Below are 17894 nucleotides of genomic sequence, written 5' to 3' on the forward strand. Positions count from 1 at the left end.
AAAGTCAAATGCCTGGTTCTGAGATGTACATGTGATGATTCAGGACTTAATTCATTCACTTAAGTCATACAAACAGATTTGAATAAGAATGTCCAGAGGAATTTCTTTGAAAGTAGGAAGGCTGTCAAAAGAAGGAACTTGCAAGGAGCAGGGCCATGGCATTTGCAGGGCAAGCAGTGCAAGTTGACAGCACAGTCCCATCCCTGGGCACAGCTCATCTGACTCCACTGTGCTGAAATAAAGCACCTGGAGTCACTCTTCACAATTGCACACTGCCACACAAACAGCAGCCTAGCCTGTGCACTTTACAGCCATTATACAGATGTCCATGATGTCCCTTAGTTGAACAGACCCAACCAGCCCCAAGCAGCATGCTGAGAAAGCTCTTTCTCTAGAAAAGCTGCTTTTTGCTGGTGCCCAAATCAAGAATCACAAAAAAAGGAACCATCTAAAACAAACAACTGGTCTAAATATAGGCACTTGATTAGCTCAACCTCTTTCAGTCTGCTCACATTTAGCTAGAGAAGACGATAACAGAAGTTAGCAAAAGGTATGTTACAAAAAATTAGTTTCTCATCCAAACCCAAGAGGCTTTCATTAATACAGGTCTCAGCCTAGCTCCAGTTAGAAGAAAAATTATCCATTTACCTAACTTCTGGATAGGGCCCAGAAGAAGTGAGAGCAGCATTGTTCTTGTTAGCCACAGGAATTGACAGCAAACCACCCACTGCAACGAATGACATCTAAAGCACTGCCATCCCTGTGGGACCAAAAGACTCAGCAAACTGGAGAGTCTGGTTCTATTTTCACCCTGAGACTGATGGCAGTGTGCCCTGGGCGCTGGACAGTGGGTCTTTAATTGGAGAAAATAAATGCTCCAAATAAATATGTCAACTAAATAAATGGCACATTTTTGCAAACAAGTAACAACCCCAGAAACTGCCTGTGAAGCTGTGTGACCTCAGGACATTCCCCCTCCCCCTACAAGCTTGTGCTCCCCTCATTCCTTGTCAGCAGCAGAGGGGCTTCAAGTTTTTCAAGCACCAGGAGTCCAACACTCATGTTATAACCTGGGCGAGCTGTCAGCAGCACAGACCAAAACATAAGTCCATTCCTAAGCTGAAAGGTGCAGTGCTGGTGGCTCCAGGCCACTGGGGTCACAGCCACTGAGCAAGGATTAGCAAAGGATTGCTATATGGGGCTGGTCTAGTCTGAACATACAGCACTCCAGGCACAGGGAACCAGGGGCTTTCACTGCACAGAACCCAGGTTTCCTGGTAGTCACGGGGAGGAAAATACCCATGCAAAATCTTTTCCCCAGCTCCAAGAAATCCCTGCAGTGTTTCCCCCCACTCTTCAGCCTCGAGACCAGACAGGAGTTTCTCTATCATCTTTTCCAGGCTGGACACATCTGTGGCTGTCCTGGGGAACAGAAGTACCATGGGCTGCAAGGAAGTTTGTCTATTTATCAGACCCACCATTCACTTGAGCATTCACTTATTTGAAAAATAAGCTTTTATGCTCAGTCTGGCTTCTTGCTCTTGCCAGAGCCAAACTTGCTCACTTTGCTTTAACAGAGAGCTCAGGATTTGGCCCTCCCTCAGGTAAGGGAGAAATGATGGCACATTTTGCTGCCCCATCAGCCAAACTGCATTCAGTATAGAGAAACTTGAAAATGGCTGTGGGATTTTTCAGCCTCCAAGGCAGCTCTGGTGCTCTGTCCTCCCAGAAGCAAAGATGGGAGCGCATAACTTCTGCCCACTCCCAAAATGCAGATCACCTTTGCTCAGAAGAGCAAGTGACATCAGGTAGCACACTGTCCTCCATCAGCTAAGCACATCTAAGTCCTTCTTAGGCCACGGTCAGCAGTGGCAACTCTGTACCTTTTTCAGAGAGCTTTCACCACCCCAGGCTCAGATTTCCATCCAGCCCTGCCTCAGCACCCTGCAGGGTAAATGGAGCCTGGAGATGAACGGGATGCAAATAGGAGGTGAGGTGACATGGCTGCATTTCTGCTGTTGAAGCCAGCCAGCTCTCTCCAAGGCAGCAAGAAGCGCACAGCTCGGCGGTGATAAACGGCCTTGCTTTAGTTATCACTTTCCTTAAGTTAAGGAGAGCAGCCTGGTGATGGATGGGCTGGAATTCGGTTATCAGGAAAGGCTGTCAGCCAGAGTTGCCTATCTCCACACACATTTAGCAGGGCGTCATTATGCGATGGCATGGAGTTAAAATATGACCAAGGGTACTGAAAGAAAAAGAACAAGATTAAAAAAAAAAAAAAGGCAAATTGAGCAACAATAAAGGAGCATGAGGCAAGAACGTTATCATACTAGTGACACCTTTTATCTCAGTCTGGTTAGCTAAAGCAGGGCACAAATTGGTCCTTCCTCCACTATTGTATCCTCTTGTACAAACAGAGGCAGATAAAATGTGTCACCAGTGCGATAGCATATCAATTTAACCCTAATTATCTAGAGGGTCAAATGAAGAAATAGGGGTTTCTCGTTTCAACAGGTCCCTCCATCTCTGCTCAGAGCCAACACATTAATATGGAAGGGGGAGGGGCAGCCATAATTGATTTCCGTCACTCAGGTGGTTCTGGCGTATAAAAAATTAATGCTTGATTCTCCCAACTAATCAGAGCTGGTTAACGTCCATCTGCTGCTGGGTTCAGGATGTCAGGAGACAAAGAAATTGGGCCACTTGCTACACACAGGGTGTATTGATATTGAGGCAGTTAAAAGAACAAGTTCCTCCATGGGAAGATAAAGGGACATTAAATCTTGGGGTTTATAGACCTGATCTTAACCTTCCAAAAAAATCCATTCCCTGGAGACCTTGCATTGTAAGAGATGCAGAACATTTTAATTGTGTCCTGGCCAACACGTGGGCATTGGGCTGCAAAGGAGAGCACTGGCAGGCTCCTGCCCTGGAAATCCTTCACTGATGAAGGAAGTTGCTTGGATGCTGAAGCAACAACAGCACCATGGTGAAAGAGAGGAGCTGTCAAACCACCTCAGCTGGGCCCCTTCATTCAAAGCAGGGCTGGTCAACACTCTGGACCACACAGCTCAGAGGTGCTCCTCTGTTTTAATGTAGAGTGGCATGTCTGCCCAGCCAAGAGGAAAGCTTAGGTGTCCTCTCCCAACAGCATGAGCTAGCAAGGGAATAACAGCCTATGCTAAGGCACCTGAACTGATTTAGCAGAAAAATGGCACTGCAACAAGCAAAGCTGCACCTGTCTGCACTTAACCTGAACTTACATGAGATGGGGCCAAGCTAGGCATTCAAAGCAGTTAAGGTAGGTCCATACTCTCCCAAAGAGGCAGCTGCAGACTGATGAAACCACAGTGCTAAACCAGGAGGTCTCTGTCAGGGTGATGTCACAGCACCCACACACAGCAGAGTGGCCCATGCACAAAGAACAGGCCAAACCACACCATAGCCTACAAAAAATGAAGCATGCTGACATACACCTCCACAAAAATCCCCAAACCCCAACTCCCTCATCCCAGTAATTCAGGTTAGACTGGGTTACTTTCCTGTGTATCTGGAAGCTTTGGCAGGGAGGTATCTCCTCCTCAGTGCTGGAGTCACTTTGCCACTCAGTGCAAACATGTTTCTGTCCAAAATGAAGTACAAACCCTGTGCCAGACCTCTGGCTCCCCACTCACAACTTCTCAGCCCCACAGACCAGCCAAGAGGCCAGAGGAGCCCGCCTGCTCTTGCTTTCCACCAGATAAGCCCTCACAAGCACACACAGTGCCATCTCTCTTTGCCCCCTATCAGTGCCGGACAAACCACATCTGCCTGGCTGTTCTTAAAATTCACAAGCAGTAGCTGTGGAAAGACAGTACATCTGGAGAGGGTCTGAAAAGCCCTGGGCTTTCACAGAAACCCTGAGACAGGTCCCATCTCCCTCTCTCTTTGCTTTCCTTCCACCCTCTCAGTTCTCTCAACAACCCCCAGACTTGTCACAGTGCAACAAGCCTATGAGCCACACATCAGCTTTAAATATCAGCGTGCATGAAGCAGGGACATGAGAGCAGGGAAGTGGGAACAGACAGAGCAAGCCTCCATCGCCTGTCAGGTAACACTAATGAATTTCAACACCAGCAGCCATTGCCTCAGACGGGCTGGTGAGAGGAGACAGAGTTAGAGCGAGAAGCCTTTGCAGGAGCAGCCTGCCTTTTTTCAAAGCCCCCTCTGTTAATAAATGTCATTGTTGAGCAGGCTGCAGCAGTCCTCAAGCCACGATGGTGTGGGCTCGGGGAGAGACAGGCAACTGACAGCACTCAAGATGCCTGGGCAGCACAGCCTTTTCTTCTGCTGCTTCCCCAGACAAGAGCCAGGAAAAGGAAGAAGACAGGTCATTGCTATTGGCATAAAGCTGTGTTCCATTAATGCCCCAGTTCCCAAATAACAAACCTCCACAGGGAGCCACAGTGCAACCCAAACACTCTCCAGTCCTGTTCACTGGGATGGGTGGATGGAGGCTCTACAGCAACCAGTCCTGGAATGGGCAGAGGGATGCAGAGACACCCAGCCACACTGCCTGCACTCCTGACAGCAGCAAAGGGTTACAGAGCAGTCGGTCCCTTTGCTAACACAAATGCATTCCCGAGGCAGCACAGGGAGAGGCATCCAGCACAGGGCACAGTACGGCAACCGCACCGATGCACAACATGAAGGTCAACGCAAGTCTTCTTTACAAATGTCAACCTGTCATCTCTGGATATTAATGAGGGCTGACCAGCAGCTAAAATGCATCCATGCTCCATTAGTAATAAGAGAGACACAATGCAGGAGAAGAGCACACACCATGGCACACGGAGGCACCAGTGGGTCTGCAGGGCCTGAGGAGGGGTGGTGATGCACAACATAACTTAGGCCACTCCAGATGCCCAGGAAGGATTGCAGTTCCATACAAACCCCTTCACTGGAGTGTGCGTTATCTTTTCCCATCAACCTTTAATTGGATTAGTGTAATGAGGCCCAAAAACACAGGCTAAGCAGCAAGGCTAATACCTGGCACTTCCAGATCTTTTCTTTTTCTGTGATGCCAATTCTGGACAGACCTGCATTCTCCCTCTACCAGACAAATTCCTGCCTAGGAAGCCTAAAAGGTAAACTGCAAGCCTTAACACTCGAGACTCAGTAGCATTGGCTGAAATACCTGAACACCCATCATATGCTAACAGTGTGATCCCTATGCTCTAAATTTTTGCTGGGTACTAAGAAATTTGAGAGAACCTCAAGACCCTTGCTTTCCAAGCCACTAGCCAGTGAATGGAAAAGGGTGTTAGCCTTTTGCAGCCAGAGCAATGTATACACTAGGGACATAATTCTGCCACAAAAAGCACATAGGGCAAGTGGCTCGTTGTGACTCGCTCGTCCTGCAAAGCACTGTGTGCCTTCCACTGCCATCAACCTTAATGAAACATGAAGGCATTTAACACCAAGTGAGATCTGGCCCTTTTATGAGTATCTGTCTGTGCATCAGCAAGATGCTGGCAGAGATGCTATCTCAACATTAAAAGCAAGGCTGTAACACAGCAGGTATTCAGCCTCCAACAGAAGATGTTCATCAACAATTGCACACACATGATGCTACAATAAATCTATGTGCTACTTCTTAACAGCTTCTCTTAAAAAGATTCATAGCTCTATTTACTGGGCCTGATTCCGCTGCTAGGCATGTGGGAGTAAATCTAGAGTAACTCTACCTGGAGTTTGTAAACAGACAGGGATAGTAGGATCAGAACTGAGCTTCTTGATTTTTAAATAAGTACTTAATTACCATGCAGGAAACCAGAGCTTGCTGGCTCCATGGTTCAGCTGAGATTAGAAGTGCAGCGGGAGGAAGATTTGCACTACTCCAGATTGGTGGAAGAGTAGAGCAAATGCTCTCACTATCCCTATCTCCATGTTCCCTCCATGTCTGGAACATGGAGAACAACTAGGTGGACTTCCCTTTGACATCAGAAATGCATGACACTGCCCCCAAGAAAAGAGAAACTGCAAAGTCTCCAAGGCTGAGGTTGCCTCCCCAGCCTTGGAAACCTGACCTTATGAAAAACCCCTACAAACAGATTTTTACACATAACCTTGGTGTGAGAGTCTGTCTGCTTACTAAACGTGACATTACACAGAATCTTATGAAGAGAAGTGTACAAAATTGCACACTGTTCTCAGTGAAAGTCATGCATCATGACCACAGGCTGCAGCAGGTGAATGTCCAATTTGTCATCAGGAAAAACTCTTCACCATGCAGGTAATAAAGCTCTGGAACAGATTGGTGGCAAAATCTCCTCCCCTGGAGACATTCAAACTCATCTGCAGAAGGCTCAGAGCAGCCCAATCTAAGTTTGAAGTTAGCTCTACTTTGAACAGGTGGCTGGATTAGAAATCTCTATTTAAATTATTCTGTGACTCATGCTCCAGCAGATCCTGATTACACATAGCATGTGTCCTTTCTCTGTCTATACAGTCTGTTAATAAGCCTTTCATACACACACTAATGTAGTAATCACCTGGTTCTCTGCATACCAGCTGCTTTAAGAGGGAGCATTCAGACTCCTGCTGCAGAACACTGTAATTATGCACTGAGTAAGGGAATATATCTGATGAAACGAATGTACCTATCATGTCTAAGCCCCCTTAAAACCAAAACATGCAGAAAAACTAAGTTAAAATTAAATATTATTCTCTTCCCAATGTACAAATCCCATTGCAGAAGTATTTCTTCCCCAGGAAACGTGAACACACAAGACCTAGAGCCAAGGTGCTCCTCTAAACTAAGAAGACATGTCCTGTGCCAGGCCTTCCTTAGATCTGCTCTCTGACAGGCAGGAGGAAACCTTGCCTCTCCCAAGCCTGGCCTGTCCGGACCATTTAGCAAATAAACTCTTCAGGACAAGGGCTTCTCTGCTATGACTCATAAACTGTTTAGTGCCTAATGGTAAAGCCTATAGACGCTTAACATAATACAATCATGTCACTTAAAGGCCATTAGTCTCCAGTCTAAACAGCACTTTTCCAGTCGCAGCGGGGACCTGCCAACCCAGCAAAGCAGGATAAGGGACGTGGGTGGTCAGTCAGGTCACTGGACTTGCAGACACCTGCTATGAAACCCCAAGCAGGACAGAGCCTAGCCAGAAAGCATGGGGGAAAGCCATGGTATCTCTAGCAATCAAAAGTTTTGTCTTTTGTGCTTTCTTGAATCACTCGAATCAGCTGAAAACCTGCTGCCAGGTCTGTCTCCACCTTCAGCCATGGCTGTACCACTTGCATGGGGAAGGACCCCATATCCACAGAGGGAGCCTCCAGCCTTCTGCACCACCTCTCTTTCCACTCACTGAAGTAGACCATTTATCTACAAGAAAAGATGCCATTCTGTTTTCTGTGACTCTGTTTGAAACCCTCTTCTTTCCTGGCATCATCTCTGTCCTCTTCTGGCACCACATCACCCAGTTCTATTCTCTCAACTGACTTATAAGATTGCTTCTTCTTCCCACTCCCCACTAAAAGGAAGAGAGAAATCCTAATAGGAGCCAGTGGGATGGGGTAATCTGCCTTTCTGTGCCCTGTGATGATACACAACCCAAAACTGCATGCACAGCAGCTTCATGGGCTCTCATGCTGTCAGCACTGGGGAGACTGGCACGCTGGGTAACGGGGTCTGAGCACAGGTTTCTATGCAAATTACACAGGCACAGAAAAACACAAAAAACCACAAAACAAGTTTGTGTTTTCCTCGTGGGGAAGAGACCGCTCCCACCTCCAAGCACAAGCTGCCATTAGTATTTGCTTCGCCGGAGAGAAGGAGCAGCGAATCCTCCAGAGCAAAGGACAAGTGCAGCAATTAGGATGCAGGGGCTGCGGGAGCTGTTTAACAGCACGACCCAGAGGTCAGTGCCGCCGACTCCCAGCCCTGCATAAATATTGTATGAGCTGGGGAGAGGGGCTGTCACGGCCACCCTCAGCGCCAGCCCTCCCCCATCCATCGCCACTCTGCATCCTGCTAGATACGCCAGCAACATTATTTACAGATGTGACAGTCAGGAAAATCACTTTAGTAACTAAGGGAATGGGAATGAAGACTGCACACTAGGGCAGGCGCCTGGGAGCAGGCTCCCATCCGCACCTCCTGCCTCCCTTTATAGCCCTGCCAAACCACACGGCCTGCTCTCAAACTGAAATACCACCAGGAACAAGGAAGGGAGGGGAGGTTGTGAGCTCCCTCTCAAAGCTTGCCCAGGGGTTTGATTATCAATGCTGCTGAAGGACACTTCAGCCAGCACCTGCCTTCCAGTTTCCTATCAGTATCTCTGCTAGACCTGCCCTTTGGAGGGAGTTTTATATCAATATAATGAGAGGCTTTAGAGGGAGCTTCCCTCAGACTCTGTGCAGACCTGCAGAAGGGTCCCCACTCCAACACAGCCACAGGGGCTCATCCCTGCAGAAACTCCCCCAGATGCTCTATTTGGTACCAGCCACGTTCCTCACATGTGACTTGCTCACTCCTTATTCCCCAAAGGATTGTCTTCACCTGCAGCTTCAGTCGCACTGAATGGCACCATCTCTACTGTATCTCGGAACATCCTCATTCTTCTGCTCACTTTTTTTGCTGGACATGCTAGGTAACTGCATATTTGCTGTGATGCTCTGCACAAATACAAACCTATCTCAAATTTACCTGAGACTGAAGGTTCCTGAGGACAAGGACGTGGGCCATTCTCCAACTGTACCAGCAGCCCATGAATTCCTAGGGGCACACTGCTAATAAACATTACTGCCCAGGGCAACACACGAGAGCTGCAAGGTGGAAAACACAGCTTGGACTTGCTTCTGCCCATGATAGCTCTCCAGAATTTTTTTTATTGTTCTGTGTCTGGTTGCTGAATCCAGGGAAGGCAGAAGCCCTGTCTTACAATTAGCAGCTTTTCTAGACTCACTGTGCAGTTAATGGGCTTAATTATTGATGGCAAAAGCAGGGAAGGGAGGAAAGAAAGAGCCAATGAGGAAGGAATGATGTGGGGGTGGCAGGCGCCAAAGGTCTCCGAAGATCTTCCCTGAGCCTAGAGCACAGAAAGAGCCCCTAGCCGCTCTGCTGCTCCCACGGCCCTGCTCTAATGCTCCCTGACATGTCTCTGAAGACAGCGAGCTGTTTGCAGTCACCACCGTGATTTGTTAGTAATTATTTTCACGGTGTCACATTGCTGTCACTCTCTTAACAAAGAGACAGGCAGCCCGAGGCTGCCTGCAAGAAAGAACCAACAGAGAAAAGCAATTGTCAGGCACCCAGGGATCCTCTTTGCTTCCTGGGTTTCACAACCAGAGCCCTTACCAGCTTCTGAAGCAACTTCTGAGGAGAAGTGGCAAGTCAGAATCATCTCCCATCCTGGTCACAGGAAGAGGAATTAATTACTTAGCACCTTCTCAATTTCACCTTACCTGTAAATCCAGTGCAAGACCCAGGTGCTTAGAGCCCCTTAAGCCAGCAATTTGCTTCAGGCCTGCAGCAAAAGCAAAACAACTTCGGCAATTGATGACTTTTAGCGCTCTCCTTGCAAGTCCCAATTTCTTTTTATGTGGTCTTGCCATTAGAACGTGCTTCCCAAACACAGCAATCCCCTGCCTAAGTCTATCATCCTCACACATTAACCCTCCAGACTGTTCACACGTGCTCTTCCTCCACCAGACTCATTAATTCCAACACACTGCTGTGCTCCACATGGCAGTAACATTTCACTTGGCATTTCACAATGCCAGAGGACCTCAGCAGCTTCCTCACACCTGAAATACACAGTCTAATGGCTTGCTGCCTCTGTTTTCTCATACACAGCATAGTGACTTGACAAAGAACTTCCCTGCTTGAATCACCTCCAGTCCATCCATCCATCCATCCAACCTTTGGCTGACCTGTCAGTAAGTCCAAGGTAATCACTCCTTTCCCAGTAAACATGGTGCTTGCTTGGGCCCCCAAGGAATGGAGGCTACTTTGGCACCTGAAGTGTCACAAGAAATAAGGATATAGAGATGAAAGACTGAGATACCTGGCCAGACAACCTTTAAAGCACTCTTGAGCTTTGTGAAGAAATCAAGTGGACTTCCTCCAGAGCATTTCCAAGTCTGAACTACTCCCATCTTGCGTTCTTCCTATGCCTGCTTACTGATGGTGCACGAGGGTCAGTCTCTGCAGCCATGGGGAAACCTGGGTACTAATTCACCCTCTTAGCATAGGGAGAGCTTGGAAATATTAAGCCTCACAGTCTAAGGAAAACCTTCCTGCAATTAACTGCATGGAAGAGCTCTGACTCAGAGGGCAGCTCCTTTTCAGGGGTCCTTTTAATAACCAAGAAATGGCATATACATGCTGTGAAGAATTAGGATCACCATTGGGAAGCTAAATGGTCCATAAAATGTAAAAATTCTCCTCAGAGCTGGGAGCATTGTGGGCTGGAGGAGAGGTCTTGGCAACCTCCCACCTGCCTACTCCATGCACCCGGTTTGCAGGGATGTGGCTCCAGGCAGGGATGAGGAACTGAATTCAGCTGGTGCCCAGGCATCTTGGGCACACTGGACAACAGTCAGCACCGAGACCTGGTTCAACATGCACATGGAAAAACTGAAGCAAGGAAATTAGAGATGACCAAGATGCACCTACAGAGCAAAAACGAAGGGTGTTGCAGACTGCCAGGCAGAGAGGAGGAGAAATCCTCGCTCCAAGAGAGGCAAAGCTGATAGGACCAAGGCAGGATGAAGTCCTGGGCAGTATGAGCTTCCTGGACACAGCCCTGCCAGAACATCACCTTGCTTCCTCTGTCTTCTTCCCACAGACTTCTCTATTCTGCTTTATTCCACTACCACCTCCACATGCCTCACATCATTGCTAACACCTGGTCCACATCAATGTCTGAACATGTGACACTGCCTTTGGGGTGCCAGGCTGCTGATGGCAGCACCTGGGCCAAACATGGAAAAAGGTGACTCCAACATGAAATGGACCCAGCTCAAGAAGTTAGTCCGCAGCTCCAGTGTCCTCCCAAGTCCTGCACACACCTCATCATCCACTCCTGAGGACACAGAGTGTCACTGGACAAGGCACATGAGAATATGCTGGAGGGAAAATACCAGGGATGACCTCAAGATGGCCCAGTAGGTCTTTGCCAGCCAGGAGCTTCAGGAGGAAAGGGACTGAACCCATCCAGGAAAATGGCTCCCAACAGGAAGCAAACATCCCAACAAAATAAAACATTTTCAGGAAAGCTATAGACTCACACAGCAGAGCAAGTGAAAGAGGAAGGATGCTGCTCCCAGGCTGGCAGTATTCTTCAAGCAGAGCTCTCTAGGCAAAGAAGCCATAAGCACATCTCTCCCAGCCAAGCCACTGAGAGGGCAGCACCAGTGCCAACATGCAACTGCTTTGCTCCAGCTGCAAAGTAAGAAGAGCTGGGATCCAAAGGAAGACAGCTGACATTTCAGACCCAGCATGAAACACTAGGGCTGTCTAACACTAGAAAAATTAAGCTATTCTAAGAGAAAACAAACACTTTGTGGAACTAATCCTGTTTTTCACGTGTGCCACAAACAACAAAACTCAGACAGCAAACAGCGCTCCAGTGATTGTTCATTGCAGTCCCAAGCCAACCAGCTTTTCAATTCCCCAAGGCACAGAATCACCACAATCCTGAACTGCTATTAGAGGGCTCTCATATAGACAGAGGCTAGGTACCCATTTACCAAATATCCATTATAGATCCATTGATTTTGAAACCATTTTGCCTGAATTCACTAAAACCCTGGACACAGAATTCACCCTAGTGATTCCTGGTGCAGAGGGCATTATGGTTCCCTACTCTGTGAGCAGATGACATTGAGACCATTGATTTACATCCAGTTCAGTGTGACTGTTTTCAAACAGCTTGAGTTAAGTTACCCAGGGGTAGAAAACCTACCTTCTCCACTTATTACTCCATCCCAAAGGTTCAGTGCTGGAAATTAAGTACATGATGCAATGCCTGTCTCATTCTCCCCCAGACTGCAAATTTATTTGTAAATTTCTCCAGACTCTATTCACGCTGTCTCCAACTTCTTTGGTCTTAATTTCCAGGTAGAAGAGTCATGCTCCCCAAAGTGCACCAGGCACCACAGCTCAGTAAATCTGTAGCCACTACAGCCCTAATATGACAAATGTTTTTGCTATCATGTGCCAGATAAGGAACAGACCTGAAGGTGACAGTCCATTGCATGATGATCCCCACACAAAGATTTAATGTCCAAAGCTTAACCCAAAGACATTCCCAGACATCTAGGACAATGTGACTTGCAGAAGCCCAAGCAACCAATTATTTCAAATAAAGACAAGAACAGGAGTCAGCCAGGGTAACTGGTACATAAGGATAACAAAAGTCAAGTCTGGTATATTCATTTTAAATAAGAGTACAGAGGGGGAATCTTAAAATCCAAATTTTTTTTTTTTTGTCTAAGTGATATCATTTTCTTTAAAAACAAAAAGCTGGACTGCAGGGTCGCAGAAGTGAATGGGGTCAGTGCTATTCCCTGTAAGTGCTCACAAGGCTCCCTTGCTTAGCTCTGGCAAAGCACTTTAGGATGTAATTACATGAACAACTCCATCAGCAAAGCTGACTCAAAAGGTTCCTGACCCTGGATATTCAGTCCCATCCCTTCACTGTAGTTCACACCACACTCTTTGTTCAGCCAATGTAACCGTGTGAAGAGATACAGCATAGGCTTGTTCAGCAAAATGATCCCCACTAAAAAAGCACCACCAAGCTAATCTAAGGATCTTAGTTGGAAAGGAATTGTTTTATTAGCTTTAAATGCAGATGATTACATTATCTTTCAGTTACCACATCTTTCTCGTTACTCTCACTCTGAATATACCTCTTGCCCTGCTGCCACACAGCCAGCCCACCCCACACCTTCTCCTGCCCTTCCTCATGACTACCCAAGCGTTCCCACTCACTCCAGTCAGTGGCCATCTGCAATTCCTCTCTGAGGCAGAGGCTACCAACTCCCTCCTGGTCCTGGGATAAAGAACAGCATGTACAGAGGACACTAACACCAACAATTCTTTTCCATGCATGACCTTATTCTGATCTCAAAAAAGTCCAGGACAGAAACCTGGAAAGAGCAACCCAACACCACATTTGGAGCTGGTCAGAGAAGACAAGCATCCTCCCAGTCTGTGTAACTTGCAAGAAAGAATTAAAACAGTAACACAAAATTATGCAATGGTATAATTTACTGCTCAGAATTTACTAATATCCAACCTAGGAAGAGCACCAAGGGCTATAAACATTTCAAGACACTTCACTATGTTTTATCACTATATTAGAGAGTACTTGCCTTTTAACACTTATTTAAGAAAATAAAAAACTTCTGAGCAGTAGTTTCCTGTGAAGACATAAATTAGCATGTTCTGATCAGCCACAGTAAGTGCAATTAAAGCATCTTCATGTCAGAGTTATATAGACCAAAGCCTACATGTCTTTTGGGTATGCTCAGTGCATTTACAGAACAATCCAAATCTGGAAGGAGAAGGATTAACAGATGCTTCTGACATTATGGTGCAGGTCTGAGACCTGGGACATAAGACTTCAGCTCTGCCTGTGCCTGCCTGCACAGCCCCAGGCATCTCACTTAACCTCACCGTACTTCAACTCTGTATCTATGAACACATGGTAAAAATGCCTCTTTTGTTGCCAAGATTAATTCACATTGTGTTTAAGAGCCCACAAACTGGTTCCACACACAGGGGAAAGCAATTTGACATTTCAGCAGAGATAAACTACACTAAAGAGCTTATATTACAAGGGCTCAACTGTGGCAGATACTAAGTACCCTCTTTTCCACTAAACCCCTCTCCTGCAGTCAGCAGCTCCCTCAGCCCTTCAGAGGCACATTACCCTCACCACCCAATGCCACATCAATGCTATTTGCTTAATGACTAGTGTCAGTTCCAACCTAGGTGCAGAATGAGGTCCAAGCACTAAAGCGGACGACATCAGGTATCTGAATCCATCCCTGGAGCTGTTAAACTTGGACTATAGCTCCTTGCAACAGGCTAAAGGAATCCTCCCACTGAGCATGCAGAGGCCTGAGGACCGTGTGTCTAACGAGGCTGTATCCCCACTCATATTTTAGCTTGGCAGGTCTGGTGCTCCTTTCATCTTTTGCTTCAGGTAGCTCTCTTTAATTAATAACATTTCTGAGCCGACACAGGGAACTTTCCACCCAGAATGAATGGCCCTCTCTCATTAGAACCATGACTTGTCATGATGTATTCAAGAGCAGAAGTGTGATTCATTCCCTTGTCTGGGAATGAGGGGTGTTGCTGGGGGGTGGGGGGGAGCAGAGTCTCTGTAATGAGTGACTGATATTTGCTGAAGTTGATATGCGACTCTGTCGGCTTGAACTGCCTTGTCAGGACAAGCCTTCAAGAAAGGTGATGTTCCTACTCAAGAGGTTTTCCTCATTAAAGAAATTGCATCTTAACAAGAGGGAAGGGGAGGGCTGGCAGGAGAGCTGCTGTCTCCCCAACTCCAGCCTGATTCACACACACACCAAGAACTGAAAGCAGGTTGATCCGAGCACAGCCAGTAGAGGATCAGCGCTTCCTTTAGGAGCCCTCTCACACAATGGACTCTCTCCAGCAGCAACCAAATCCCTCCAACAGGTGCACTTCTGATGGTGCACCACACCCATAACAAAGCCTTTGGCAGCATGGCCGAGGACCCTGACTCATGCTAAATCTCCATAAGCCCTTCTCAGATGCTTGGTGTTCTGGGCACCCAGAACTGCCTGTTGTGGGCACCCAGCTCCTTGTGACTAGTGCTCCCTGTTGTCTGAGGGAAAACAGACACATAGCTCTGTGTCTTCCAAGGAGGCTCCAAGTGCTCAAGAGCCATCAAGTCTGTAGCCTCATTTCCTGAAGATCCCCGAGCCAAGCAGAAGCTTTACTGATCCTTTAGCAGCTGATATTACAACTTGAATCCTGCAGACTCAGCAATGCCAGACACCATCAGCAGAGAGCAGTTCCCTGACAATCACTATTTCTCTGGTCCTTTTGTTTGAGCTACAGACATTGCAACTCCTGGCTTAGGCAGGGCTATTTCCCTACCTTATCCCTATATCCAACACTGACAGGCTTGAAGATTCCTCCTCCTTGTTACTGCCACTTCCCCACATCCAGCCCGCTCATCCCACTGCGCCTCCCTGGCTCCTACCAGTGGCACCTACTGGAAGCCCTCACAGTAGACAGACGAGTTCAGAAGACACCATATCTCAGCTCTAGAACAGCACATGCAGACAGAAGCCAAACTAAAAGCCCAGGTCACTGCTGGAGAAGCCAGGAACAAAGCTGCATGGTTTACCAGCCAGGCTAAGGACAATGGAGGACAGGAACTCCAAACCACTCAAGATCTGGGTAAGAGGACTGCAGCTATGCAAGCAGCTGTCATTACTAAGGAAGCTGAGAAAAGAAAGAGCAGAGTTAGGAGTAAACTTGTCACAAGTGGTGGCTCCTTAAGCCAGGAAGTGTTGCACTCACCTCAGTGTCCTCAATTCCTCTGGAACCCAGCCAGGTTTCTACCATGCAATGTTCCAACAACACTCCTCCAAAAGTGGACAAACAGCACCACCTCCCTTCCTGCTGCCTTTTGTGAGACCAGCATGTGGTCTCAACGTGGTAGCAAAGGGCATCAGCTACACCACAGGTCTTGTAGGGAAGCATGAAGGGTTCCCTGGAATACCTCACGGATGTTCCACGTCTCTGAGGCTCTGCCTCCCTGTCTGAGCAGCCTTGTTTCAGCTCTCCGCTTTCTCTCTTTAAAAAGAGATGCTCAGTTCTGCTTTGCTAAACCCTATTTGGCAATGTGTCTAAACACACGCAAACTTAATTAGTTCAGGAGGGAGACTCGGCATTTGTGGTGACGGATAAAAGTAACGGGAAATGAGACAAGTCAGAGCTGGCAGGGAGTCCTCACTCCAGCCTCATCCACTGGCATGGTGCTAATCAGATGTGACGCTACACGCGGCAGCACCCAATCGGCGATGGAGCAGCGTGATGTGCTACTCACCAGGCGGCTGCAGCCAGACTCCTGCTATCCATGTGCTTGGAAACACAGAATGCATTTTCTGCTTTGCCCTGAAGATGCTTCAGGATTGAATTCTGAAGTTAATGGTTTAAAAAAAAATTTTAAAAGGAAGAAGGAGAATTGAACCACTCTCAACAACCTCATGGCCAGGAGTGGAGTCTTCTTTTCCAGCTGAGTAGTGAGGGACAATCCATGCGAGAGACCACGGCAAACGGTGAATAGTGTATCTCCACTCCAGAACAGCGTGTCCCTCTGAGCCAGCTCACCTCACAACCCCCATGGCTCACCACTAATGGGGCTCATCTTTACCTCTATTTGCCTGCTGTAGAGCTCTGAAGAAAAAAAAAAAAAGCCACCAACACATCCAGGTTGCTCTTTCCATATGAACACCAAGTTAGGATGTCATTACCTGGGAATCTTGTCAGCCCACTGTGAAAGCAATGGAAAGATGGGCTTGGAGCAAAGATAACTGTTTCTCACAACCATCAACAAAGTGGTAAATTGGACTCACAACAGCAATACAGGAGTAAAGAACAGAGAAAATAGAATACACGAGAAACAGAAGTTTAGTGCAGCAACTGTGCTGGTATCTAACAGACACTTAAACATGATATATAAGGAAAAATAACTCACTCCTAATTTAAGCAACTAACACAAGAACTTGCAATATATATGAGCTCTGGACAGAGCCTGAGCAAAGACCAAGATTCTGACTATAAAATTCAAATACCACCCCTCTGTCTCTGTCTGGAGGCAATTTCTCAGTACCACTAGTGCTTGTGCTGAGCTTCGGACCCCATATTTCATGTTTCACTAATTACACAAAGAAAAGGCAAGGAGCTGCCACTCTGCAAAGACCTACTTGTCAGGGAAGAACTGGTGCTGATTGCTCCTAGACTATGTGCAGTTTATTTAGGCTTCCAGCTAGGGGAAACCAATGTCACAGTGAGAACCAAGTAACACTACTAACGAGTTGTGGCTGTCAGTTTGGGATGGGATGTGTCAAGCCCATGCTTTACTGCTGTGATAACAACAGGAATCTTTATCCAGCACTACAGGCAAATGAAAGCTGAAGCAAGATTATACTAATCCAAAGGAATTCAGCTCTATAGGACACTGATCTGCAAACACTTTGGAGATTGAACTAATTTAATTTTTGGACATTTAGCTCCATTCTTACAATAACATTTTTAGGTTGTGGCCTAGCTATTTTTCTAACAAAACATGCACATAAACTAACATTTGCAGATGCCAGTGCAGGCCCCCACCTGGTACTTGCCAGATATTCACCCAGCTGATGAAGATGACCTTAACGATAAGAACACCACTGGAGCATGCCAGACCCGGCTTCTATTCTGCTTGTGTTCTGTTCCAAAGACTACTCTGTGATTCACATTGAATTACTATGCCAAGATGACAGAAAAACCCTTAAATGCAGGAAGTCAGGTAAGGATCATCACTTGATCATTCACATACACACTCAGAAATATTCATCCCTTTGGAAAGTATATTGGGTAAAAGGCAAAATGTCCCAAAGCTCCAGTTTAAACTTTTCTTGAGGTTCTGAAAGGCTTCATTCGCTATAGGGAATATCCTAGGCAGTGATCTTGCACCATGCCTAGCACCCATCTCCTGAAACAACTTTCCTCTCCCAGTTATGCATGGCAAACAACAATTTCCCTAAGAAACAATGAGTAGGGACAGTTGGAGGCTTGCAAGGACAAAGACATATGCACTACAAGAAAGAATGGAGCAATAAAGCCCAGGAAA

General features: G+C 46.9%; 1 protein-coding gene across 5 annotated transcripts in view; it reads right to left on the reverse strand.

The window, feature by feature from the left end:
* The window catches only part of ERI3 (ERI1 exoribonuclease family member 3), a 128900-nt gene that overhangs the window by 78819 nt on the left and 32187 nt on the right, over positions 1–17894 (reverse strand). The window lies entirely within an intron of this gene.

The sequence above is a fragment of the Zonotrichia leucophrys genome, chromosome 8 (genome assembly GCF_028769735.1).
Source record: "Zonotrichia leucophrys gambelii isolate GWCS_2022_RI chromosome 8, RI_Zleu_2.0, whole genome shotgun sequence".
In the NCBI taxonomy this organism is placed as follows: Eukaryota; Metazoa; Chordata; class Aves; order Passeriformes; family Passerellidae; genus Zonotrichia; species Zonotrichia leucophrys.